Source organism: Etheostoma spectabile, chromosome 9 (assembly GCF_008692095.1).
Source record: "Etheostoma spectabile isolate EspeVRDwgs_2016 chromosome 9, UIUC_Espe_1.0, whole genome shotgun sequence".
Classification (NCBI taxonomy): Eukaryota; Metazoa; Chordata; class Actinopteri; order Perciformes; family Percidae; genus Etheostoma; species Etheostoma spectabile.
This window is the reverse complement of record NC_045741.1, coordinates 25985613-26012206: the sequence shown is the minus strand read 5'-3', so window position 1 is coordinate 26012206 and position 26594 is coordinate 25985613.

Below are 26594 nucleotides of genomic sequence, written 5' to 3'. Positions count from 1 at the left end.
ATCATTATCGAAAGTTCGCGATAATCGTTTTTATGCGTCCGTCCTACACGCAGACGGAGTTCTGAAGGAAAATGAAAATTAAGTGGAAGTGCGTAGGGGGGAGCCAGGCTAGCGTCGCGCCTCCGCTGGAACATAAATCAGTGAAGAAATAGACAGAGACAACAAAACGAAGTGAAAGAAAAGAATAGACTAAGGGATGCCCTGGATTCATGGGGGTTGCGTCCAGAGCATCAGGTGGCTATAACGACTGACCACGGGAGCAATATAAAGAAGGCTGCGGAACTCAACAAATGGCAGAGGCTACAATGTTTTGGACAGCTGTTGCACAATGCTGTTGGTAATTATTAAATTATTTGTAACTTTCATTAAATGTATGGGATATGATTTTTATTAGTGTATACACTGACATAATATTGTATTGATCTCGAAGCTGGCACAATCATATTTATTTTATGTGACACATTGCAAAAAAACTGAAAAATATAGACCCATTTAAATAAACCTTTATTTCTTTTTCATTAGTACTTGTTGCTATAACTTGTTTTAATAGATACAAAGTGCTACATGTATTCAGGGCTGTAGTACTCGAGTCCGGACTCGAGACCGTTTTTCTATGGACTTGGACTTGTCTCGGACTCGGCCACTGGTCTTGCCCAATATGGCTTTTGGTCTCGACCGAGTCCAGGTGTCTTTATTATGTTGATGATAATATTGGAGGGAAAGTAAAACCCAGTCCAGGTAACGTTAGCTAACGCTACGCCGGTGTTTGCTAACGTTAGCGCACCAGCGTTAGCCTAGCTTACTAACGCTAGGTAAATATTAAGGCTGTTTTCGGAGTTTCCTATATCGGCGTCCACGTTGTCAACATAAGACATGTGGCGTTAGTTTGAGCCATTATTGTATCACATGAAATAAGCTTTGCGCCTACGAGAACGGTGGGTTTTTGTTACGTTATAAAAAAGCTAACTGGCTAGTTTGTATGCTAGCGGACATTAGCTAACGTTGCCGAGCCGTGTGTGTGTGTGTGTGTGTTTTAACAAACATATGTTAAATTACACGCTGTTCATTGTTGTTTAACTTTGTTTAACTGAAACTTTGTTTTCTGAAAATACATGTCTTTCCTATTAACCCACGTCCAAATAACAATAGAATACATTATTTATTTTTTTAGGGAAGCCATAAACCAACCATAGGGATACACTGTAATACTGCTCCCTTCATTTCTACACTACATCTGGAGTGAAGCTATGTTGTCATTTAGTTGCTCAAATGCTCAGTACTAGTACCACTATAGTAGTATCAGTTCCAATGTTCACTACTAGGACTACTGTAGCAGTATTGTCTATGTAGTTATTATGAGTTATCACCATATGATATCAAGTGGAATGGCTATACTCATAAATCCTGGGTGTTCTGACACTGTTTTTGCTTTTATATCAACAAATAACCCAAATGGATTGTCTTGATACTGTCAGGCATAAGACCTTTTTTTCTGTCCTGGACTCGGTCTTGACTCGGACTCGAACCTCTCTGGACTCGGTCTCGAACCTCTTTGGACTTGGTCTTGTCTTGGACTCGACTAGTCCTGGTCTTGGACTTGTCTTGGACTCGACAAAGGTGGTCTTGACTACAGCCCTACATGTATTATGCCTTGAGTGATGACCAGTGGTGGAATTTAACTAAGTAGACTTACTCAAGTACTGTACTATGTTGAGTTAATTGTACTTTACTTGAGTCTTTTCATGCCACTTTTTACTCCACTTTAGTTACTTGTTACTTTTCAAATTTAGATTTTTTTGCACACAAAACAGTTTATAAAATAAAATGTTTTATTATAAATGTAACTACACACAGCCATATAACGGCCTATAAGTCCAGCTGAAATGATTAGACCATTAAACACACCAGTATTTATACTTTCTAAAATGTGATGATTTTTCAGCTTTGAGTACTTTTACTTTAATACTAACTTATATACATTTACTGATGTATACTTGCATGCTTTGCAGGACTTTTACTTCTAACAGAGTATTCACAGTGTGGTATTAGTACTTTTACTTAAGTAAAGGATCTGAATACTTCCTCCACCACTGGTGATGACTTGGTGTTTATTTAGGAAAAAATAATATATTAATATTTTGATTTTGTCTTTACTTAATTTTATCTTTAGAAAACGCAATTAAAGATGATGCTCGCATTGACAAGGCTACAAAGCTGTCTGTTGAAATAAACCTTGTGTTGTAAGAATTTGTTTTAATTGTTATTAATCTATTTTTATGTGTTTTCCCATAACTTTTGGAATTTTACACATGTTTAAAAATATCGAAATTAATATCGATATCGCAATATTCATTATCGATATCGCAATATCAAATTTTTTCAATATGTGCACCCCTAGTGTAGATATGATTTTGGGATTTTGTCTCATTTTGAAACCAAAACTGTAACAAAAAAAAAGGACAAAAAATCAGGAGCTCATTTTGAAGCAAGTGCTTCTCATGGATTGTCTCTCTTATGAAAGGAGAGTGTCTTACCAAAGTAACACCCAGTGGGGGGGTGGGGGGGCATTCATAACAAACAAGCATATTTATAATTACGAGGCAAATAGTTATATATTTAGCAGCCTTTTTGTATTTTTGTTTCATAGGATCGGATGTTTGTATCTTTGTTTCATAGAATCCTGGCAATGTTGGAGCTGACATTAACATTGATAAATCAATGAATGCACAGGCAATTAAGTGATGTCGTGCAGTTGTGGTCTCAAAATGAAATCCAGTCCTTTTTGTCTGAGAACTGAGTGAATAATGCAGCCATTTTGTAAAGAGACAATTAACAAACACTGACGTCCTCGACTGGAAGTGCTAGCAAGTGGGGTTGAGACCGTAAAACAAGTGTGAGGGGGAGGGCTAACGCTAGGCTAAGGCTAACTAGTTATTGGCTGTCACTACGCAGCATTTTTCCCGCCAGTGTCTTTAGCAAACAAATAAATGAACTTGTGGTAGACACAATCTACCATTCAGCCATTCGTTTGCTACTAATGCACCCTTTCACACTCATCATTGTGACTGTACAACCTGGGGGGATGGCCTCCCTTTACACCCGGCGGCTACATACTGGTTTCTCTTTATATACAAGACGATCCTGGGCAAGACACCTCTATTGTTATCTCTTCTTATGCCGTTCAAAACACCTATCACACAAGATCGAGTAATTTGATTAAATTTAGTACCCCTCCTACCTCTACACCTTTGGACGTAATGCCTCCGCTTTTCAGCAGTACATGACTGGAATACACTACAAAATACCCGAAACTTACATCTCTGATCCCAATTTCCACCTTTAAGCAAAACCTCCAAAATTACATTGTTGAACTTGTTCCTGCTGACAATCAGAACCTATTTATACACACATATTTAAGCTCTTATTCTTTATCTTTCTTCGTTGACTGTCTTTTTTTATTCAGTCGCTTGTTCTATGTGTCATGCGTTTGACTATGTAAAGTTGTAGTACGATGTGTTATTTCCTTTTATTCAGTTGCTTGTTCTATGTGTCAGTGTTTGACTATGTAAAGTTGTACAGTATGTTCATATCTATTTCTGTAGCTCTTGGCCAGGTCATGTTGTAAATGAGAATTGGTTCTCAAACAGTTTACCGGATAAATAAAGGTTAAATAAAAAAAATAAAATAAAAACTTTGGCTGCAGATCACCACTCAGAAATGTGTCATTTCAATTTCAATTTTATTTATATCAATTCATAACAAGAGTTATCTCGAGACACTTTACAGAGAGAGTAGGTCTAGACCACACTCAGAATTTACAAGGACCAACAGTTCTAGTAGTTTCCTAAGAGCAGCAACAGTGCGACAGTGGCGAGGAAAAACTCCTTTTAGGCAGAAACCCCGGTCAGACCCAGACTCTTGGTAGGCGGTGTCTGAAGGGCCGGTTGGGGTTAGAGTGAAGCGTGGAAATAACAAAAATAAAAAAAAAGTAGTGTAATAGTGTTATGGACTGCAACATGATGGTTTTCACGGAAACATGGTAACAACAGCGCTGTGCAACAGGATGTGCATGTTTTGCTGCGTCTTATGGAACCTGTGCTACTTCTAGGCAATACCGCCTTTAAAGTCAGAGGTGGGGTAGAGTAGCCAAAAATTGTACTCAAGTAAAAGTACGTTTTTAGAATAATATGACTCAAGTAAAAGTAAAAGAGTCATCCAAATAATTACTGAGTAAGAGTAAAAAAGTGCTTGATGAAAAAACTACTCAAGTAGTGAGCAACTGGTGAGTAACGTCTGATTTATTCTTAACACAAGCATCAATCAGACTCAAATATACAAAATAATCATATAGGCAAATTAAGCTCATCCAATCAATAAATAAATTAAAATTAATTACAAAATAAATGTGCTGTATTTATATAGAGCTTTTTCAGTCATAACAACTGCTCAAAGCGCTTTACACATACATTCACCATTCACACACATTCATACACTGTGGCCGGGGCTGCCGTACAAGGTGCCACCTGCTCATCAATAAACACTCACACACATTCACACTCCGATGCGCAGCACCGGGGGAAACTAGGGGTTCAGTGTCTTGCCCAAGGACACTTAACAATGTCTGCAGGGGCAGGGATCGAAACACCAACCTTCTGATTGGCAGGCAACCGCTCTACCACTGAGCCACAGCCGCCCGAAAATAGCTTATTTGAGAGACTTGTCACATCAAATTAGGATGGATACTGCATGTGTAAAACACTTTATGTAACCTAAAAGACAAAGATCCACCTCTCCACAGCAAAACTAAAACTACCGCTACGTCTCCCCAGGTTAGATGTGTCACTTGTTGAACGTCACATGTCCGTTTTTTGGGTCGACACTGAAGACGCCGCACAATGTAGCTGCTGTTTCCACTTTTCCTAAGGTAACCATGCTTTCAATATGAGCGGGGGGGGGGGGGGGTGTCCTCTGGTCTGCGTTGCCTTGGCGACGTTTTGCTTCTGAGTCTTTGCTACGATGTAAAGCTAACTGTTGCGCGCTGAAACGAGTATGTCACATGACTGAACAACGACGTGTGATTGGTTAAGCACAGTCACGTCAAAAAAAACATTAAAATGAGACGTACGCTGGGGTAAAACAATGACGCGTAGTAACGAGTAACAAGCTCATACAGTTTCTTCTTCACTAATCTACTCAAGTAAAAGTAAAAGTATAGTGATTTAAAACTACTCCTAGAAGTACAATTTTTTCAAAAACTTACTCAAGTAAATGTAACGGAGTAAATGTAACTCATTATACCACCTCTGTTAATAGTATTCACACTACTATAGGCCAGGCCGCCATGCTTACGCAAAGTAACTTAATTTGCTCAGGTCCTATCCCTGACCAATCGGTATCCTAACTTAACCGCTCGAGGTCAATGCCTAACCCCAACCAATCGAGTTGCTTCACGGGGCGGGACTACCTAGAAGTTATGTGGGATCCAAAATAACACTTGGTTGAAACCATGAAAGTGAGACACACCAATGTAGCCATGGTGTATAACACAGTTGGCTAATCACTATGAACCCTGCCCTTCACACACGTTGGTCAAATTCTGGCAGACTTTCTCTCTCCTTGTTTTTTTCAACTTGCAGGTAGCCCATGGCAGGTAGCCCATTTGCAAGTAGTTGTAAAAAAGAAATATTCGCACTGTCTAGAAACATGGTTGCAAAATGCAGTCTGGAGCCCTGCTGTCACTGCTGCATTTTATGAAAGAGCAAAGTTGAAGCCATGTTGATGGGGAAGGGTGTTCTGGCTTCTGAAGAAAGGTGCAAATCAGCTGCAAGCTTGGTAGATGTTTTGATTTGTTTGAGTGTGTGTTTTGCTTTGAATTTATATTGTCTCTAAGGCATGACTGCAACAAGTGCAAATTTAGGAGCTGCTTTACTTGTAGTTCTAACAAATCAAAGATCAAGTATCCGAGATACCAAGGATATTGCAGCAATGGCCCGGGAGAGGTGTCCAGGGTGTTCCACTCATTCATTAACACACGTGGGAACTGCCCACACAACCCCAGTCTTTTACTGTTGAATAACTCTATCAGAGCAGTAAGAGGTTAAACCCCAGCCTTGAGTGCAAGGTTCAGGTCAATGTTCACATTAAGGGTTCAAAGGTGAGGCTTGAAAACACGCAGGGATAAAGCACTAAGGTTTATTGCAATCACAATTCCTAACATAACCCCCTGTAGCTAATTGTTTTCCAGAGTAAGAAAAAACATAACCTTGTCAAGGAGAATTGGGAAACCATGATTCTAATAGAGCCCAGAGGACCTGGAGTTTGAACCCTCATGGCCTCAGCAGTGCAGTCATCTGTGTTATAGAGCTCAAATCAAGAAAATATAGTAGGTTAGAGGTTAGTGGAGTACGTAAATAAAAGATACTTTAAGGCATGACATGAGCTCTTAGAGTCATGTCCCCTGATTAATAATAATTTATAATTTATAGTCTTTATTGATCCCGATTGAGGAAATTACAATTTACACGCTGTTATTGCAAGCTACACGCACACGGGGTCTATACATGTGCCAACGGAGAAAGGTCAGAGTGACTGGGCTGTGACTGCTGAACAGGTGATGCAATCTATGTTACCTTTTTTCATGTATGGCCCATTTGTCAGGACTGATTACATCAATGCCGCCCTGTAGCGGAGTTCAGTATTAGTTCATAGAAGACCTTACACCAATGAAAAAAGGAAGGAATTTTTAGTGGGCCAGGCGATTCAAAAATGTACTTTGTAGTAGAACCCCAACACTCCATGTAATGCCCAAGCTCCAGTAACTTTAGACTGGAATAATGAGGTGTTTGGGTTGGTGTCTTAAGATTTAGCTACCACAAAGGTTTTCCTGTTTTGGGTTAGTCAGCGGAGACAGTGGTTTGTTGTTTCGACCATGCGCAGTTGTGAGGAAAAGCTTTTAGGAAGATACCAGGCTCTTGGTAGGCGGCGGTGTCTGACAGTGCCTGTTGGGGGTGTGATGAACAGGGCAACACAATTAGGAAAATGGAACAGTGATTAAAAATAAAATGGTAGTTGGGATAGTTCATTCAATTTCAAGATTTGTGGCAAACCAAGATAAACAGTAGTTAGACTACACAAACTGACAGCTTTAGTTTGAACTTTGAGCAGAGTAGGCTGTGTTTGTGTGAGTGGGTGAGAGTGGATTGTGGGTGAGAGTGGATTGTGTTCATTCTGAATGATCTTTTAAATGATCTGATATTTTAAACTAAATTACTTTCAGTTAAAAATGCATTACTGACAACTTTTTTTTCCTACGCATACTTTATGTGGAAACTAACTGGCTATGATCCCTTAGATTTACACCAGGGCTACACACTGAAATGCATCTCATGAGGTGCACAAGCAAGAATGCTATAACAACCTGCCAGGAGTTGTCACAGGCTCGCCCAGGCAGTTTAATTTGTATAACAAATTTCAGTAACAAGGCAATTTATTAATTTGCTGTTATTTGAAAAAAAAAAATCTCTTTTTTTTCACAATCTTTCTTTGTGTTTCTGAAGCACCACTTACCATGAAAATATTATAGAAGATCTCCTGTAGCATTGAAAGGACAAGTTTGAATGGAGTCAGAGCCCAAGAGACTTGTATACTTATAAGTTTACAACACCCAGGCATCTTGTAATTTTATTTTTACGGTTATTAGTAAGGTCTACTTTTACTGATGTTGTTCATACGTGTGTGTTAGTGTGTGTGTGTGTGCATAAATATGTATCTATGTACAGTATGTGTGCGTAAGTGGGGTATGTATGTTATACATATGTGTGCATAAGTATGTATGTAAATACGTGTGTTTGTACAGTATGTATGTATGTATATACATATGTGTGCATAAGTTGTATACTGTATGTGTGTTTGCATGTATGTAGTAGTATGTATGTATGTGCATAAGGATGTATGGTTTACGTGTGGTCGGGGTGGAATGTTGGGTCAAACAAAACTATACCCAAGAGAACCATTTTTGTGTCCTGTGCATGAAACTTAACTACGTGACTTTTGTACGTTGACCACTACACCTATTCATGATTTAATTTACGTAGCAGAATGTACTTATTTAAACCAAAACACAATCTCTTCCTACAACACTCACGGTCACAGTTTCAATGGCTCTTCAAATATAACCAAATCTGCATAGCTGAAAATACTAAAGGTAAACAAATTCACTTTTTTTTGCAATGTGTGAACTTACACTTTAGCTAATAACTTTATCTTGATAACATTAAGAAGTGGAGTTAATAAAATTTGGCGCACGTGCCCGCTCGGAGTGTGAACGGGTGTCGGGGTTATTCTCCAACACACACTCTAACATCACTGCTTATAGCAGCCTTTTGTACAAATGCATTAAATGTTTTCCGGTTTTCATAAGAAAGTATAGTTTGTTAAATATACATTTAATAGTTAGATATTGGATGTTAAAAGTAAATGGTTTCCATAACATTGCACTTCAGAGTGTGTGAATTCCCACACAAGTAATTTATATAGTCCTGTTTAATAGTGATGATATCTTTTAAAAAAAAAAAAAAGTGTATTTTATGTAAGATGTTCAATAGAAGAAAAGATTGAAAATAAGTGTGTGGTGCAGTAAAGTGGTTAGAAAACAGGAAAATCGGTATCGGCAGGTCAAACTCAAATCGGAATTTGCTTAGGAAATTGTAATCCGTTTGTTGCGGTATCACAAACGGAAAGCCGAAACACCAGAGGTGTTACGGGAGGGTGAGGACAGGACCCAAATGCAACAAGGAGGCGGCAGACAGGGCTGGTGCACAGCAGTTTATTGGTAAACAGTTCAAAGAGAAAACACCGGAAGCTACTGGCGTTGACGAAGTCCCCGAACACCAACCAGGCAAACAGAGAAGTCCAACATAAAAAGGTCCAAAACACGTCTGGGGACTGGCAACACAAAAACAAAAGAAAGCAGGACTTGGAACAGCAAGGGAGTAAAGTCACAGGGAAATAAGAACAACTCACTTGGAGACACAGAAGGCTGGCAGGAACATTCACACGATGACACGACATAAGGATCTGGCAAGAGACAAAGGAAACACTGGGGTTAAATACATGAGGTAACGAGGGAATGGGGAACAGGTGAGACGTCAGGTGAAACACATTAGGGCGGGGCAGGACAATCAGACAAACAAAGTAAAGCTAGACAAGACCAGACAAAACGGAAACAATCTACCACAATAAAACCGGAGAAAGAACAAACAGACACACAGGGAACAACAGACAGAATCAAACACCACAAGACCAAGGAGAAAACAAAGACAAAAACACAAGGAGGCCAAAGAAGAAGCAAACTCAAACAAAACCCCAAACCACAACAAGAGGCATAAACAAAATGAACTGTAAATGAGCAAGTAGTAGAGAAGAAGACATGCTTCCTGGCAACAGTAATCACATCAAGATAAAACACTGACGTGCCAGCCAATGTGTAAATGTCTCAGTCCGGATGAAACTGAACCATGGCCCGGTTCTTTTCTAGTGTGAAAGCATTTTTGTGTTGGTATGGTTGGGACAATTTGGACGTGGTCAAGGGTAGGTTTCACACCTGTAATTTTGGTACAGATCAAACTGAACGAGGTAGGGTGAAAGGCCCCTTGGTCAAGAGGTCACACTCTGTTCAATGCCAACTCCAAGTGTATATTGCGTAAAAATGTGACGATCACCTATAAATCCCATTAAACTTGAAACTGAAACAGCAGCACAGGACAGGGGTAGAGCGACACTGTACGCCATTGTCATCTTTAGTGAGGATGAAGGCAGATTTGGTATAAAAATAAACTGATGAATATCACCAAGCCAAGTACAGCATGCTTGGTGTCCTCAACATTGACAAAGACCTTGGTCGGTTGCTGTGTGTGTGTGTGTGTGTTTGTGTGTGTGTGTGTGTGTGTGTGTGTGTGTGGTGTGTGTGTGTGTGTGTGTGTGTGTGTTTATGGCATGGAATGATGAGTTCTATCCACTCAAGGTGACTGTTGAGGAGTCATCTATTTCTCCATCATGTCTCCCATTACTCGCCCAATGCACCACTTAAGCCACACACACATGCAATCATGGCCTGTTATCTGAATTTAAAGTATACTAAAGCCAACTGTGGACAGAATAAATAAAAGGTTAACAATGTTAAATGTTTTTGACGGAAAAGATGCCCCTCATAAAAGATGACTTGATAAAAGAGATTTACACTCATAGTAATTTGTTGCAAATAGAAAACAACAAAAGAAACATATTGATTTATGATGGTTCTTAAGCCATTTGGAACTTATCTCGACAGCATGCTAACAGCTACAAATAAGCCACAAAAGATACATTATATTCAGAATCTGGATGATCTGATTAAAGGCTTGTTTTACAAAGTGGAACATGATATTATATGTCTGCTCCCACAGGGAATGCTGTGACTGACCCTAACCTGCACTCTGCTCTACTTTATGATCTATCACCACAGCTGCCAGCTTCGATTGCTAATGGATCAAAGACACCCACTGTGTTACATAACTGATTCCCTGTGAGACTGATGGCCTGTGCTGCTGTGTCAGAGTATAACTAATTGTTTTCTTGATTTTCAGTGATGTTAGCTTGTTTGTAGCCAAATGACTTACCTGTATTCAATCTCAGAGAGAAAGAGAGAGAGAGAGAGAGAACATCTAACCTACAAAATATAGATACAAATGAAAAACGACTTGTTTTGAAAGCAATAAGCAACATCACTGCCCAGAAGAACGTAAATCAGAATACCAACGTAACAGATAGATTTCAAAATGCCCTTTAACTATTCTGACTCATTCATCTGATCTAATGCCTCAGGGAGTTCGAACCACAGTCTGGTTGCAGCACAGCAACAACTCTGTCACCTTTCAGACTTAATCTGACCTTTAAAACCTCCAGAGGCTCCAGATGAATGGAATTTAAGGACCTAATAGTTGCACAGAGACAGATTTACTCAAACAAACATACCGTGTTTTTTTTGCACCTGTGGTGTGTGAGATGATATTTCTTCGCTCAAGGCAACAGTTTCATGTGTTGCACAACACTACTTGACACAAGGGCACCTATATTGTTTTTAGTGTCAGCTGAAGCTGCAGCCTATATGACACTTGAGGATGCAATGACTAACTAGCAGGGGTAGCGATGGCTTACGGGCCCGGACCAATCAGGGCTGCGTGACTGTAAGATATATATAACAGCGGGGGAAACTATCGCATTTTTTTTTTCGCAATCGGGCCCTCACTGTAACAGCTTGGTTCCTACTCAATGGTGTCGTCCCCTTAAGAATGGCATCTGACCACAACAACCTATAACGATATTAATTATGCTTATTTATTTAATTAATAATGACAAACTATTTTACTGATTATTAAAATACATTTTAAACAAACCATGATGGATTTTGGGTAATTTGTCTTGAATTGGGACTGTGGATTGTGGGATATGGTAGTGATATGATAGTGAACATGCTTATTGCGTGCAAAACAGTAAAAAAAAACACTGAACGTGAGCCAAACAAAAATGGCTTTCAAAAATGAATACAGGAATGGATAAAGTAAGGAGGAAAGTTTGTAGGAAGGGAGTGAGGCACCGTGCTAAACCAGCGGTCATCGACAGCATGGGGAGAACGAGGTAGATTATATGGCCATCATGCTAATACATCCCTTTGAATGAGTTACCCAACCAAAATGGGTAATTTCTCTGAGTATCTAGACTCCTGTTCACTTTCATTTAACCAGTGCCAAGTAGTTTCTACCAGAGGTTGAAGCAAACTTATGGGTGTGGTTAAAAAAAAAAAAATGGCAGTGGTGGAAGTGCAGTATGTAGATAAATTACTAAAGTAAAAGTATTAACCACAGTAAAAAATTAAAAAAATTCAAAAAACCTTACTAGGTGATATGACTAACCCCCATTTGTCCTTGGGTCAAAATGACCCATTTCCTATATTAATCTTTTTAATACCCAAAATAAAGGATGATTACCGCTCATTGACAAGTACAAATTTCTACTTCATGAATTTTGGGGTGTCATTTAAAATTATAGCATTTGAAAAAATGCAAGTGGTTTTGAAATAGTATTGAGTAAAAGTGACTGTGATTATCAATAAACAGCAATTCCTTTTAATTTAGTCTAAATAATTCCAATTTCTCTTTCTAACTCAAACATTAAGTGTAATTTCATAAAAATGAAGTGTATTGACATCAAATTCCAAAAAATAACAATAAAACGAAAGTTAATAAGTTAGTGCTAGCAGTGTTGAAAATGTCAAAAAAAAGTGACAAACTTTGAAAAAAGTATAAAAAAGCATCGATAAAAAGGACCAAAGGCCAACAAAAGTGTGATTTTCCATTTGACGGAGGAAGACAACACAAGGGTAAAAAGTAAAAGTCCTGCATTAAAAAATGTTACTTTGTGAAGTTTGTAGGCTAAGTATAATCATGGGGACAAGGGAGGTATTAAAAGTAAAATTAATCAGAAGAGCATGACTGATGTTGTACTGTATACAGTGTATATATATATATATGTATATTATTAGATATTTATAGCTAGTCATGCATAATAGAAAAGCTTTGTATTGTTGTAGTTGACTGAGGTGGACCTAGGCTATGGTGTGTAGTCATACGCAGGAGTAACAATGTGTTATGGTATGGTACGCTGTTACCAGCGGTGTTTTTCATGTGTTATGGTGCACATCACCGTGTTTTTTGTGTTGTTTCGTGCGCGTAGGCTACTCCTAATTTTGTCATTCATCTCTATAGCTGTGTCTCTATGATCTATCTGTCCTAATCATGGTAGCCTGCTCATGGACATTGCGACATCATGTGCTATGGTAGGGGGGCCCAGATTGATAATCCTCAGAAAGTGGTTGGCTCTACACCACTGTAAGGATGCCATTGGTCAGTTGGTCAATCTATCCAACAGTCCAGAAATGGTACCATGTCTTTGATGCAGTTTGCTTTTTCCACATCTTAATTTCTTTATAGAATCCAGTAACTAACAGTTGAAAAAAAAAAAAATTTGATCTTCAAATGTCTTACATGTCATGTCCAAAAAGTGGAGATCTTCCTTATTTCATGTTTCCACACATTTTATGTTGACATTAGATTGTTGAAAAAAAAAGTGTGCAGAACATAAGAAAGCTGAATGAAGTCACTGGAAAAATAGAATTCATTTGTGTAATGGAATACATCTTAGCAAAAAAATAAAAGAGATAGAATATTCTTTATTGCAGCAACACTCAGAATAACAGTATAAACAAAAAATAATAAATAGCTCAATTTAATTAGAATGTAAAAAAAAAAAGCGGAAGGGGGGGGGGTTGTGCATTCAGGAATGTGATGCCCTTTTGATGCAGACTGTTTTGGACCTTTGGGTACAGTGATACTGTATAATTATAAATACAGAAAATGAATGCTGTTGTGAGTGTTCTCTTCGTTTTTATGAATAATAAAAATGACAAACAGGTCCGGGGGGAGTATAGCAGTACAGCAAATATCCTTGTGCATGGATTCTTTGATGTGAAGAAGGGTCCTATGTTTGCAAAACTGGGGCATGTTCCAGGTTACTGGGTAAACTGGATTAATTTATTGAGTAAAAAACCCAAGGATTGTAGTTTTGGATTATTGTAATTTATGAACATTGGCTTTTTTTTTTCTCGTTTATAATGTTCAACACAAACTACTTCTACCCTGAATAGGCTTGTTATGTCAGAATTGTGTAGTCATCCCGGGTTGCACAGGCGTAGCCATTCCCTCAGAATTACAGAGCATTGTCAAGAAACCATTCTTTGTCACAATGTATGACAAGCTACAAAAATATCGATGCAGTAATCTCCCTCACAAAAGGTTACCTTTGCATTATAATTGCCACTGACATTTCCCACCTTAAATTGCACACAGGGGCGAGTCATGCAGGTGGGATCAGCAGTGTGCCGACTGACAAAGTCCCTTTCTCTGAGTCTCTTTTTACTTGCATGGTTAGTCCATATAAGATTGGTCTGAATAAATGGATTGAACAATGTTGTATTTAAATATCTTAAAGAGGCAGTTCATGGTGACAGTTTTGGAGCTGTTTTGGTTTGATTTGTTTCAGAATCAGAAATACTTTAATCACCTCCTGCATGTCAGCCAAAGCTTGCTCGGCTCTCTCGCACTACTCCCTCTCTTTCCTCTGTTTCTCCCATTATTTCTATCAATTTCTCACTCTTCCTACAAGTCTCTTCTCGACCTTATCGCATCCTACCATGAACATAACTCAGAAGCACACCTGCGATCCAGACAGTGAGCCCCCTGGCCCGGGCAGTGCGTCACTCAGCTAGCTAACGCCATTACAGCATGACCTGCCGCCCCATTAGGCTTGAGTCAGATGGGAGTGTCAAACCATTCCCCATGCAGCTTCTGTTGGTGCTGCCGAGCAGATGTGGTCTTGGTAGGATTAAACCATAAGGCCAAAAGAAGCGTTAGATATGCCATTGTTAAGGCAAACGGTTTGTTTATATTGCTCCCAATTTTTAAAATGCTTCAGGAGGTTACATGAGAAACCTGATATATCTCTACAGTGCTGTGGATGAGGTCTGGCTACACCACAGAATATTCATGGACAGGAGGGGAAAAAAGCGCCTTGGTTGTTTGCATTTCTTAAGTCTTATCCACAACGTTTCACTTCCGGATTACTGTGGTGCTGGCAGAAAATTCCCCCGATCACACTCTTTTTGCCCAGACGTCCGTTACCTTTGGTTTCTTGTCTTGTCATTCTAAACTCGGGGATTTCTGAGGACTTGGTCAACTCCTCCTCAGATCTTTGCAGGGGTAAACCAGGGAGCTAGCTAGACTATATGTCCAATCTGAGTATTCTGTTGCACAACTTAAACAAGGTAGAATTTTCTAATCTAGATAAAATTCTTTGGATTTTGGGCTCTTTGAACTGAACAGGAGGTTCATTTTTGCCCCTCTATCTGCTTAAATTTGATGGTATTTTTGTTGTAGACAATTGTAGACCTCTGAAATCGTTCAGTCTAAACACATCATAAAATGTTTCACAAATTGCAAGCAATTTAATCATTTCTGAAATGAACTGTTAACCCGTTTGTCTTTCATTGTAAATATGCAAGAGGTGGTGTCAAGATTAGGTCAGTAAATGTGCCCAGCATTTCACTGATTATGTCCACAAGATGGCATTTAGGTTTTCTTTTATATAATAGTGACTCTTACTCTCTGATCCGAAGTCCTTTCAACCGCACGTTGATAGAGAGGGGGGTGAGCACCCACCCGTATCCACCTTAGATGAATAAGGGGGTGGATGAGGCCCTGTCTCCACTTAACCAGATACATTGTATGCATGTCCGTCCCTGTTTTATTCTTTTTTTTTCAGGCATACATTAATTGACCAGATTGGCTGCTTGCTCAATCTTATTTGTTTCCAGCTGTGTTTACGTGGTTGTAGCATTTATTAGGAAATTGTAAATAGCTGTACCACATTCATTTCCACCAATTACATTTCTGGGTGGTAATCAGTATTGATGATGATATGTTACTCTTTGCAGTCACCTTCTGTTTTTGAGAGGAGATTTGAAACAAGGTTGATAAAATTAGCTGAAACAGGAAATAAGGCAATACTGCTATGTTAGTGTAGTACATGCAGTGTACAAAATAATACAGAAACATTGGCTTAATACAGAGTTACACACAGTTCTTTCCGGTTCTGAACCATCACAGTTTGTCAGGCCCCTGACCTTTTAAGGTGTCAGAGGTTAGTCCACGAGAGCACGGCCATCAGGTCAGCTGCTTCAACAGCCGTGTTACATGGGCTGGTAGTGAATCTGTACTGTGAAAACCTAGTTCCCAGGTTTCTCACAAATGCTCACTGGACTAAGAACGGACTTGGCAGTAGGGTTCAGTGAGCGAGAGCACATCATGGTCACAGTACGTTCTTAGATAGTCATCCTGGAGGTGTGAGCGATATTTATCCAGCCAAACAACCACCAGAAAAAAATCCCATTGCAAAATGTTCCTCCCTTCGGATATATACTACGTCAACTACTCTAATTTAAACTATTACCACAAATTGCTTTTTAATCGGTTGACAGATAAAGATGAGTGTATGTCTTAGGGTGTACATACTGCATGGTCATTATTTTTCAGTTTGAATGAGAGAGTCTGTGTCGTGACTTGTTTGTGTACTGAATGCACAGAGAGGAACTTTGACCTTTAATAAATGTGGATTTCAACGCATGCAGAGTAATGTACAGATGTCAGTAAATCACTGCGCCATCACAATGGTAAAAAAGATTAAGACATCTTTGCCATTTCCCGCTCATTATACAGTAGTTAACTCACACATGACTAGTGTGAGTTAACTAGCACAAGATAGTGGGGCAGCTATATTAGGAGAGTGGGCAATATCTTCCAATTTGTTTTGATCTGAAAACAACTAGGGGCTACGAGCTTTCAACATACCACGTTCACGTTGTTATGCTTATGTGTGTATATCTGTTTTGTGCATGTTACAGGGTTTACAAGGTAAAAAAAGCCCAATTCCACCAAAAGGGCTGATTCCACAGAAAATACTCTTCTCAAACTGCTCCAAACGCTTATTGTAATCCAGCCTTTACTTCCGTGACAAAACGTGCTTCCTTTGTACCAAAGTTATAATGCTCGTCTAGCTGCTACCATGGCACACCCGCATACTCTGTTTCTTATGGCAGTAGTTACCTTACAGTACTGCACATGTGCGACTCCCAACAAAAAGAGGAACAGAAAGTGTGATGCTCACTCAGTAGCTAAAACAGTGCAAACACACAGGGTGAAAAAGAGGTGCTGCATCAATGGGCAGTAAACAACAAAAAACATGATGTTTTGTTAAAAATGAAACCATGTAAACTTATTGGTACCTCTAAATACAATTTAATAAACATGAAAATGAGCTATAATATGGCACTTAAGGAAAAAAACTCATACTCATTACAAACGTGGAGAAGACTCAGGACGAACTTGATGAATACTCAAGAGATTGTAATGAACACTGATTAAGGATAAATTAAGATCACACAGTGCAGTACGGGTACCATCTAAACGTCTGAAGTTTCGTATCCTGAAGAAGTATTATAACTCATGCTTTTCTAACCCTCAACAACCACAATCAACTTGGTCACACATGGTCATTATAACTCTGTAAATCAAACCGGCATTCCCAATCTAGCTTATTACTGAGTTTCATTAAAGGGGCAGGTTGTTGTAGCATAGGACCAATCCCAACAGGACAGGTTACTGGCAGAGCGGCATATTTATTATTATGAGAGAGAACTATAGTAGTACGAAACCAAGAAGTTAAAAAAAGTGTAGATGATTTCTTTAGAGTAACACAGTAGCACCTCCAAATACAGGAAGGACGCGGTTTAAACGTGTAATTGTGTAATGCGTAAATTATTAAGATAAGTAAGAAAAGAAAGACCACAGTGGAAATAGTTATCCTTTAGCTCTGTTTGTTTAGGCTTGACATTTCTGCAGTAAATATGTATACATACTGTATATTACTGTATATATGTTTTATATATATGTATATCTACCTGTTATATGTGTATATACAGAGTATGTAGGGTATATACGATATAGTATGTGTGTATATAATCATATATATGTATGTGTGTGTGTGTGTGTGTGTGTGTGTGTGTGTGTGGTCAAAGGGCTAAAATCAGATAAAAATAAATAACTTTCAAGCTGGCCAACATCTAGGGCAGAGTAGACTCATATTCATTGTGTAGGTCCATTAAATTAGTGGTAGCTTAATGTATTTTTAAGGGGATGGACAATTTTAGCCTTATATGTTAAGCTGCCAATCCAGGCGGGATGTGAGACAGACTTGGGAGGAAATAAAAAAAAAATCTAACAAACATGTTCAAGCGTAGAGTAGGCTCAATTATATCTTAAGTCAAAGCTTAGGTGCTTCAATCAGTTTCAATATCAGGAGATATTTGTATACAGAACACAACTAGCATACAAAAAGTACCAATAGCAAGTAGTAACGCAATGGACTCGCATTTGCCATACAAACTCCAACATTGGACAACTGCCATCTACGGCAACAAGTCAGTCCCTCCGCGGAATCTTATTCTGCATCTCCTGATTATTGGGCATATGGTCAAGAGGTGGTGCTTTACACGCAGAACCCGTCTCCAGAGCAGGTTGGTGAAGAAAATTTACATCGGCAATAAATCTATAATAAGACTTTAGACACCACACTACTGCACTAAAGTTCAACCTGCACAATTGGTTCATTTACATTTAGCATAATTTAGCCATATTATTTAAGCGTTGCACATTTGTTTTCCCATCCTGTACCTACCTACCTACCCTACCTAACGACCTACCACCTACCTACTAACCTAACTACTACCTACCTTACCCCCCGACCAACCTACCGATCCTACTACCTCCTACCTCAACTAACTACCTACCTAACCTATCCTATCCTACCTACCTAGTAGGAAGTGACCCACCGTTGGTAACAGAAAACCCAGGGTTTAAAATAATACTGCTTCACACTACATAGCCTCACAGTCCAAACTCACCTGTATCAATTCAAAGATGACACTTTTTCTTTATTATAGCATCTAGGAAAAAGGCATGTGCCCAGAATTTGAGGCAAATGCATCAATAAGTGGATGCTTCTGAATACTTTTTAGCACTGAATATTGTCCAAACCTTATAATTTTTGTCAAGCACAGTAAAAGTACTAATCCTGCATCTAGACACGTTCCCTTTTATGAAATAACTAATGGATACTGGGGGAGGATCTGAATAATTATCGTTGGGCAGCTGGGCTCATGAGCTAGAGCAGGTTGTCCATTAACATAGGGTTGGGGATTTGATCTCAGGCTCTCCTGTCCACATGTCAAGTGTCCTTGAGCAGGACAATGCTCCCTAGGTGATCCGATGGTCAGGCCAGACATTGATGGCGGACCCACCAATGTGTGTGTGTGTGTGTGTGTGTGGGTGTGTGTTTGTGGGGGTGTTACTGCAAATAAACAATACTCGTTTCCTAATATGTAATTTAGTTTATTTTACTTATATACTGTCCCCCCACAGTTATCGTCACACTACCCATTGCTCGTCAGTTCACATTTGTGGTATTTTATAAATTAGAACTACTGTTCAAGGTTACATTTAAATCAAATGATTATCGACAATTACATTTGGATGACACCATATAATAAGCTCAACAAGCAATACCATATATGTTTTACTCATTTTAATCATAGTCATAAGAATAACATAGGGGTCATTGTCTTTGCTGTGAAAAGCAGTGCCTATTTAAATGTGAAGGACTGCTTTTTCCATGATTATGTATTACTTACTTTAAATTACCCTAGACGAAAAGGTGTGCGTTTTACTACACATTGGTAATGTTTGCAAAATCAACGCACTTGGTTAGGTGTAGGACCACACAAAAACTACTTGGTAACCATTTGAAGTTTAGGAAAAGATGCAGGGTGTAGGTTAAAAATTATTTACATTTGTTACGTCACTTTAACTCTGTGCGTACGGGCATGACATAATAATGAACATGGACATAGAACCTCCCGATTGTAGTTTGTTCTGTTCGTTTACTTATATTGTATTTTAGAATTTTTATTTTAGTTCATGTGTATGCATTAGGTTGCATGCTGTCTACATGTGTCGACCACTTTTTGCCATCAAATGTAAAGTTGTATTGCTGCCTGCTCAAAAAAAAACTGCAGGTAGAACTTTTTCTTCCACATTAATTTTTTTTACAATAATCAGTACAAGACAGTAAACGCATCAGTATCACCTTGGAAACCATTCTATTAAGGGACCAAACCATTGTAATAAGCCAGCCAATCTCTTTGCTGGACTACATGTTTTCCCTTTAAAATTTAGCTGCGTTTAAAACCACAAAAACATGTAAGAGTTAGGGCGGACTCGTTAAAAACTGCTGGCACTCTGTAGCTTTGAATGTCTGAGGGACAGAGATGGGGTTCAGTTTCATAAACAGAAAAAGAGAACAATTAGAAACGAGAAGAAGATAAATAAGAAGAGAGCAATAAGGGGGCGGGTAGAGAATAGATAGATAGATAAGATAGATAGATAGATGATTTATTATCCCAGGAAAAGGAAATTCGGTGTTAAGCAGCACAGGACACAGTCAACACAACACAAAATACAAGCTAATGAAATACTAGGAAAATATACATACATACAATATACATGGACAGTTATAATAGCGAAATAAAAAGAAAAAAACAAATATTATAATAGTACAGGATGGAGGTAAAACAAAAAATGTGCACAATGCTTAAATATATGCTAAAGTATGTAAATGTAAAAAACCAATATGTCAGGTGCTGCTTAGTGCAGTGTGTGGTGTCCAAAAAGTCTCATCTACCACCACGAGATGACATGTTAAAGAGTGTATTGCTGTGGAATGAATGATTTTCTGTAGTGGTCCGTGCGGTGGCCAAGAAGCCTCCAGGAGCAAAGGGGGCTGCGAGCGTTCCCTTCCTCTGAAGTCGATCACCATCTCTATGGTCTTATCTACACTCACCAGCCAATTTATTAGGTACACCTGCCAACTGCTCGTTAACAATTAATTTATAAGCAGCCAATAACATGGCGGCAATCAGTGCATTATAGGCATGTAGACTGGTCAAGAGAATCTCCTGCTAGTCAAACCCGAGCTCAGTATGGGGAGAAGAAAGGTGATTTAGGGACTTTGAACGTTGGCATGAGGTTGGCTGCCAGAAGGGCTGCGCTCTGACTATTTTCAGAAAATGACAGAATCTAATGGGAATTTTCACGCACAAACCATCTCTAGGGTTACAGAGAATGCGGCCGACAAAAGAAAAAAACATCCCAGTGAGGCGGCAGTTCTGGGGCGGAAATACCTTGGTGATGCCAGAGGTCAGAGTAGAATGGCCAGATGGTTCGAGCTGATAGAAGGGCAACAGTGACTCAAATAAACCACCCGTTAAACCAACGGTGGGCAGACAGAAGAGCCTCTCCTTAAACGCACAGTACGTCGAACTTTGTAGGCAGATGGGCCTTACAGCAGATAGAAGACCCACTATCGGGTGCCACTCTCTTTCAGCTAAGAACAGGAAACGGAGACTATTAATTTGCACAAGTCATCGAAATTGGACAATTAGAAGATTGGAAAAGTTGCCTCGGTCTGATGAGGTCTCGATTTCTGCTGCGACAGTCGGATGGTTAGGGATCAGAATTTGGCGTCTACAACATGAAAGCATGGATTCCAATAAGCCTTGTATCAACGGTTCAGGCTGGTGGTGGTTGGTGGTGTCATGGTGTGGGGAATATTTTCTTGGCACGCTTTGCGGACCCTTGGTACCAATTGAGCATCGTGCAACCGCCACCAGCCTACGCTGAGTATTGTGATGACCATGTTTATCCTTTCTGACCATACGTACCAAACTTCTGATGGGACTTTCAGCAGGAAAGCGCCATGCATAATAGCTGGAATCCATCACAGATGGTTTCTTTGACCATGACAATGAGTCGGGCTGTACTCAACATGGGCCTCCCAGTCACCAGATCTCAATCCAATAGAGCATATTTGGGAGGTTGGTGGAACCGGAGATTCGCATCATGGATGTTGCAGACGACAAATCTCCGGCAAACTGTGTGATGACATCATGTCAATTGGACCAAAACTACCTGAGGAAGTGATTCCAGCAACCTTGTTTGAATTATGCACGAAGAATGGAGGCAGTCTGAAGGAAAAGGGGGTCCCAAACGTTACTGCAGGTGGTACCTAATAAAGTGGCGGTGAGTGTACGGTCCAGCAAGCAGGCAGTTATTACTCAGACCAGTCCACAAAGTCACCCACCAGTTGCCTCTACTCCCCTCCTGTCCATCCATTATCACACAACAACTGCGAGTAATGCAGAAAACATTCTGTAGGTGACATGACATCTGAGTGGTACTGGAAGTCTGTGGTGTATAAGGTGGAACAGGAAGGGAGACAGCACAGTCACTGAGGGGCCCCCCGAACACTCACAACCACTCAGACCAGAACACGGTACAGCGGACAAACTGTGGTTCTAGACTGTCAGGTAGTCAGTGATCCAGGACAGACTATGGACGCACCGACACCCATCACCGCAGCTTCTACCAAGTAGCAGTGGAGGGATTGGTGGTGAATGCACGGAGGAAAGAAATCAAAAAATGTGTTCTCACAGTGCCGCCACCAACATCCGGTGCAAATTGAGCTCGATGCAGAGATAGATGACAGCGTCGTCCACTCAAAGACAAGGCTGGTATGACAAACTGAGAGGGTACAGAGAAGATCCAAACTGCGGGCCTCAGGTAGGAAAGACCAGCCTCTCCAGCACCTTCATCACATGAGATGTGAGAGCCACTGGGCGGTATGTCCTTAAGGGAGATGGAGTCGGCTTTTGGGGACGGGACAAGCAGGATGTCTTCCACAGCAGCGGCACCCTCTGCGGCTCAGGCTCAGGTTGAAGAGGTACTGGGAGAAACACCAGACAGCGACTGGCGAGGTCTTCAGGATAGCTGATGCCATCCGGGCCCCACAGCCCGCCTGCGCGGTGGTGTAGCCTCTCCAGCTGTCATTCACCGGAGGGGGAATGCAAAGCAGGGGGGGGCAGCCTTGAAGTGTCAGTTGGGGGGAGGAGAAAGAAATGTGGTGTAGTGTATTGGGGGGGGAGTGGATGACGCAGAGGAGCTGAGGGACGTGGCATCAGTGAGGAGGGAGATGTTGAAACACAAAGAGGGTGGGGGGGCGGAGGACCGGCAATGAGGTGTGTGGCGGGGTGGTGGGTGAGGAGGCAGGGGATGGCTGTGAGCTAAAAAGTTGCAAGTAAAGTTTAGCTCGTTGCTCTCTCCTGCATGCCTGGTGTTGCCTCTTCTACCCCCACCACCCGGTGATCTTTTCATCCTGTCCATCACCTCCCTCATGTGTTCGCTGGGACGGCCTCCAGCGTCCTCTGTAGGTGTTTTCCCTCCCTCAGTTGATCCGCGTCGAGTGCTGTACTTCCCTAAAGCTCCTGTCTGTCCCATGCCTGAAAGCTGTCTTCTTCCCTTTCAGAGGACTTTCAGGTCACTGGTGAAATCCACGCTTGTAGTTGGGGAAAACAGCGTACAGTCCGGGACGGACCAGGGGGTGTTCCACAGAACTTAATGTATTCTGTGATTACAGTCAACCTATGTTGTTTTGATGGTACTCCCCATGTGGCTCACAGAGCACGCTACAGGCTGTAGACTCAAGCAGTCCTGCAGTGCTCCTCTAGCATCTGAGTTCCACCTCCTCACAGTCTTTTGTGGGAAAGGCTGCCGCAGGACACAAGGAACATACAGACGACCAGCATGACAAGATTGTGATCTGATTTGCCAAGGGGGGGAAGGGCAAGTGGACGTATGCATCCTTAGCATTTGCATACAGGAGGTCCAGGTCTTATTGCTCTCTAGTGGGGGCATAGTATATATGGTTTAAGAGAAAAATCCCCGGGAGATAGTACGGACGGAACCCACAGCCGCATTCACTGTCCGGGTACAGAAACGTTCCTTCACATTCAATGTCAGGGTTGACCACCAGTCACTTCACATACACGTTGCATCACCCCTCCATTCCTTCTTACCGCTTTCTATAACGTTCCTGTCCGCTTCCGGACCACGGTCAAAAGGCCCCGGGCTACCGCACACATAGCCGGGAGGTGGCGAGTGCAGCCATGTTCGAAAAACAGTATGATGCACTCGCGGAACTCCCCTGGGCTCTGATGATGCGCTGGCTAGTTCGTCCGTCTTATTCCCCAGAGGGACGTCCATTCCCCATAATGATTCGCTGGGACGGCAGGACTGTGTTCTTCTTTTTCCTTCAGTCTATCCTCCTTGCAACCCCGGCGTCTCTTTAGTGGCTCCGTCGGGATTTCATGTTTGGCCCCCGGCAGCAGTACAGGTCACACAGCGCTATCAGATGATCGCGTGTGGTAAACAATCATCCCGCTGCCTTGAGGTAACAATGAAGTTACCAACACCACGGACCAAGTAAGATAAAACGAAAAGCAAAGTTCCAAAATGTACAGGCCCCATCGTTAGCACAGATTAACAACACTTAACAACTAAAATAAAGAAAAATAAAGTGACTAAAAACACACAAAGCACGCATACAATCAAGAGATGCCTGCCAACAGGGCAGCCGCACGACCACTGCGCCATCTGCTACGATGATGAAGATATGTAAGATATACAAAAAGAACAAGATAAGAGGAGCGTGACATCACTTATTATTTTTGTCTTTAAAAGGTTAGATGTAAAGTGGCTGTATTGATATAGCGCTTTCAAGGATACAGGCATGCATTCACACTTCACCAAACTGTGGCAAGGATGCCGTAAAAGTGCACCGCTGCATAAGATAAACACTCCACACACATTCACACTCCGATTGCGCAAGCACACCGGGAGGAAACTCGGGGTCCAAGCTCTTACCAAAGGGACACCTCGCGTGGGACCTGCAGGGCCATGGGTCAAACACAAACATTTCATGATTGGCAGGCAACTGCGCTACCACTGAGCCACAGACGCCCCAGTTAGAGCATGGAGTATAGTGCTGTAGCTAGGCTGTTAGAACCTAGCATGTAAAGAGGCGTGAGTAAGTCTCCTAGCACCCGCAGCTGGCACCACGGTGGCAACGCAACTCTAATGGCTCAAAGTTAATGTACTAAATTGGTCCATGGTAATTATGAGGGCGGACTAATTGGTTTGCCATCTGAACGAAAGGAAAGTCAATATGTCATTGTCTGCGTATGACCAAGTAAGTGCTCAGGTCTAACAAAATACTGAATCAAATGAAGCTAGAATTCAAAGAGCAAACAGGCTCCACATTTGCCATCTCACATTAATCCTTGCTGTTGTTGCTGTGTTCAAACAAAGGGTCAAATATTCCAACTGCAAAAAAGCAATGAAATACTGAAAAAGCGAGGTCATAAGGTTCAGTAAAAATGAATAGAAGAAGTAATAGAACATATGGTAGGCCTATGTACTGTGTACACAATCTTAACCCAGAAGTAGTTCAATCAGGAAGAGACATATTTGCAGATATGCAAATGCGTTTATGTGACAGCTCAAATATAATGTACAAAGTCTTTGGCGTTGGACTCCAGTGCTATATGCATATTTTGGTATCTACTGTCTATAGTGGTAGAGGAAAAGCAGGGGGAACCCCCAGTGGGATTCTAGAACCGGGTGGTGGTGACATAGACCAGAGAGGCTCAAGGACAGTTCAGCTGGAGAAGATGGGACAGGAGGGGAGGTCGGGGGGGTGAGCTGGAGTTAGATAAACTAGGGGGGAAGGGGGGGGGGGAGGGTGGCCCTCTGTTGACATGCAACGAATGGGAAAGAAAAAAAAGAGAAACATTATTTTTAAGCAGGGTTGGGTTATTTTCTGATTGGCTTTTAGCAGGAAGGGTGGAACGCCTCCAACAGATGCTTTATTTAGGAAGCGAGGCTTGGATAAAATTAGGTCTTCCGTAATGAATCTACGCTGAGATCTTTAAACAGTGGAAAGACTAGTGCACCAATGCAAACAGTTATACACAGCAAAAAAAGTACCTTTATTTGGATAACAGCTGAATTAATATAGGAAGTGCATGCAAAGTTAGGTTTCTTTATTGAAAGAATGATGCTACATTTACCCCTGTACAGTTCCATCTGAGAATGTTCTGTAATGATATTGTCAATAATTCCGCCACTAAAAAACAGGAGTCTCCTGGATAATCATAGTAGAGGTGTTTTAAATTAAGGGCATCAGTTCTGAATACAAAACCAAGAGAGCGTCACAACCATTGCTAGGAAGAAGCTACAAAACTGCAAATAGGAGTAAAACATTTCGCATAGTTAAACAACACTAAAGAGATTTAAATGCGCAATGTTGGAAGGGTTCGAAGCTAGGGATTGAAGTTTCCAACTGAAATGCTCCTTTCCTCAGTAGAAACAAACACAATTCACTGTGCCAGACCTGCCTCGCATACAAGGTATAAAACAAGTATTGTATTTTTAATCAAAAACCTTACGCCGGTTCTGCAAGAATTTCAAGTTTGAATATGATACTCGAAAATAAACACTATGAACAACAGAAACTATGATTTACTACGAAATTAGGATACCCCGGCTGGTGTGATGCTCCGCGGGCTACGAGATCCATGACGCCTAGCGAGTAGTTTTTTATGTTGTTAGTGTTTAAGCACCACAGAGCGTTGTGGGCTACAGACATCTGTCAGGGCGGTATCATCAGCGGGGTTGTCGTTGCGCACCCAAAAATAGGTGGATCTTTAGACAGGTACACAGCATCCGGAGTGCCGGTTGGTTCGGTGAACTTACTGTTAAACTTAGTCCACAAAATATGAGGTATTTTGCTGTGACAAAAGTCAGATTGGGCACCAAAAGAATAGTAAGTTTAGAATTAGTTACGTTTAGAAAACTAGGTGGTTGGGAATAAAAAAAAACACCCTAAGGAAACACGAACTGCGTGAACAGGCTAGTTTTCCCAGGCAAGCAAAACGCTCT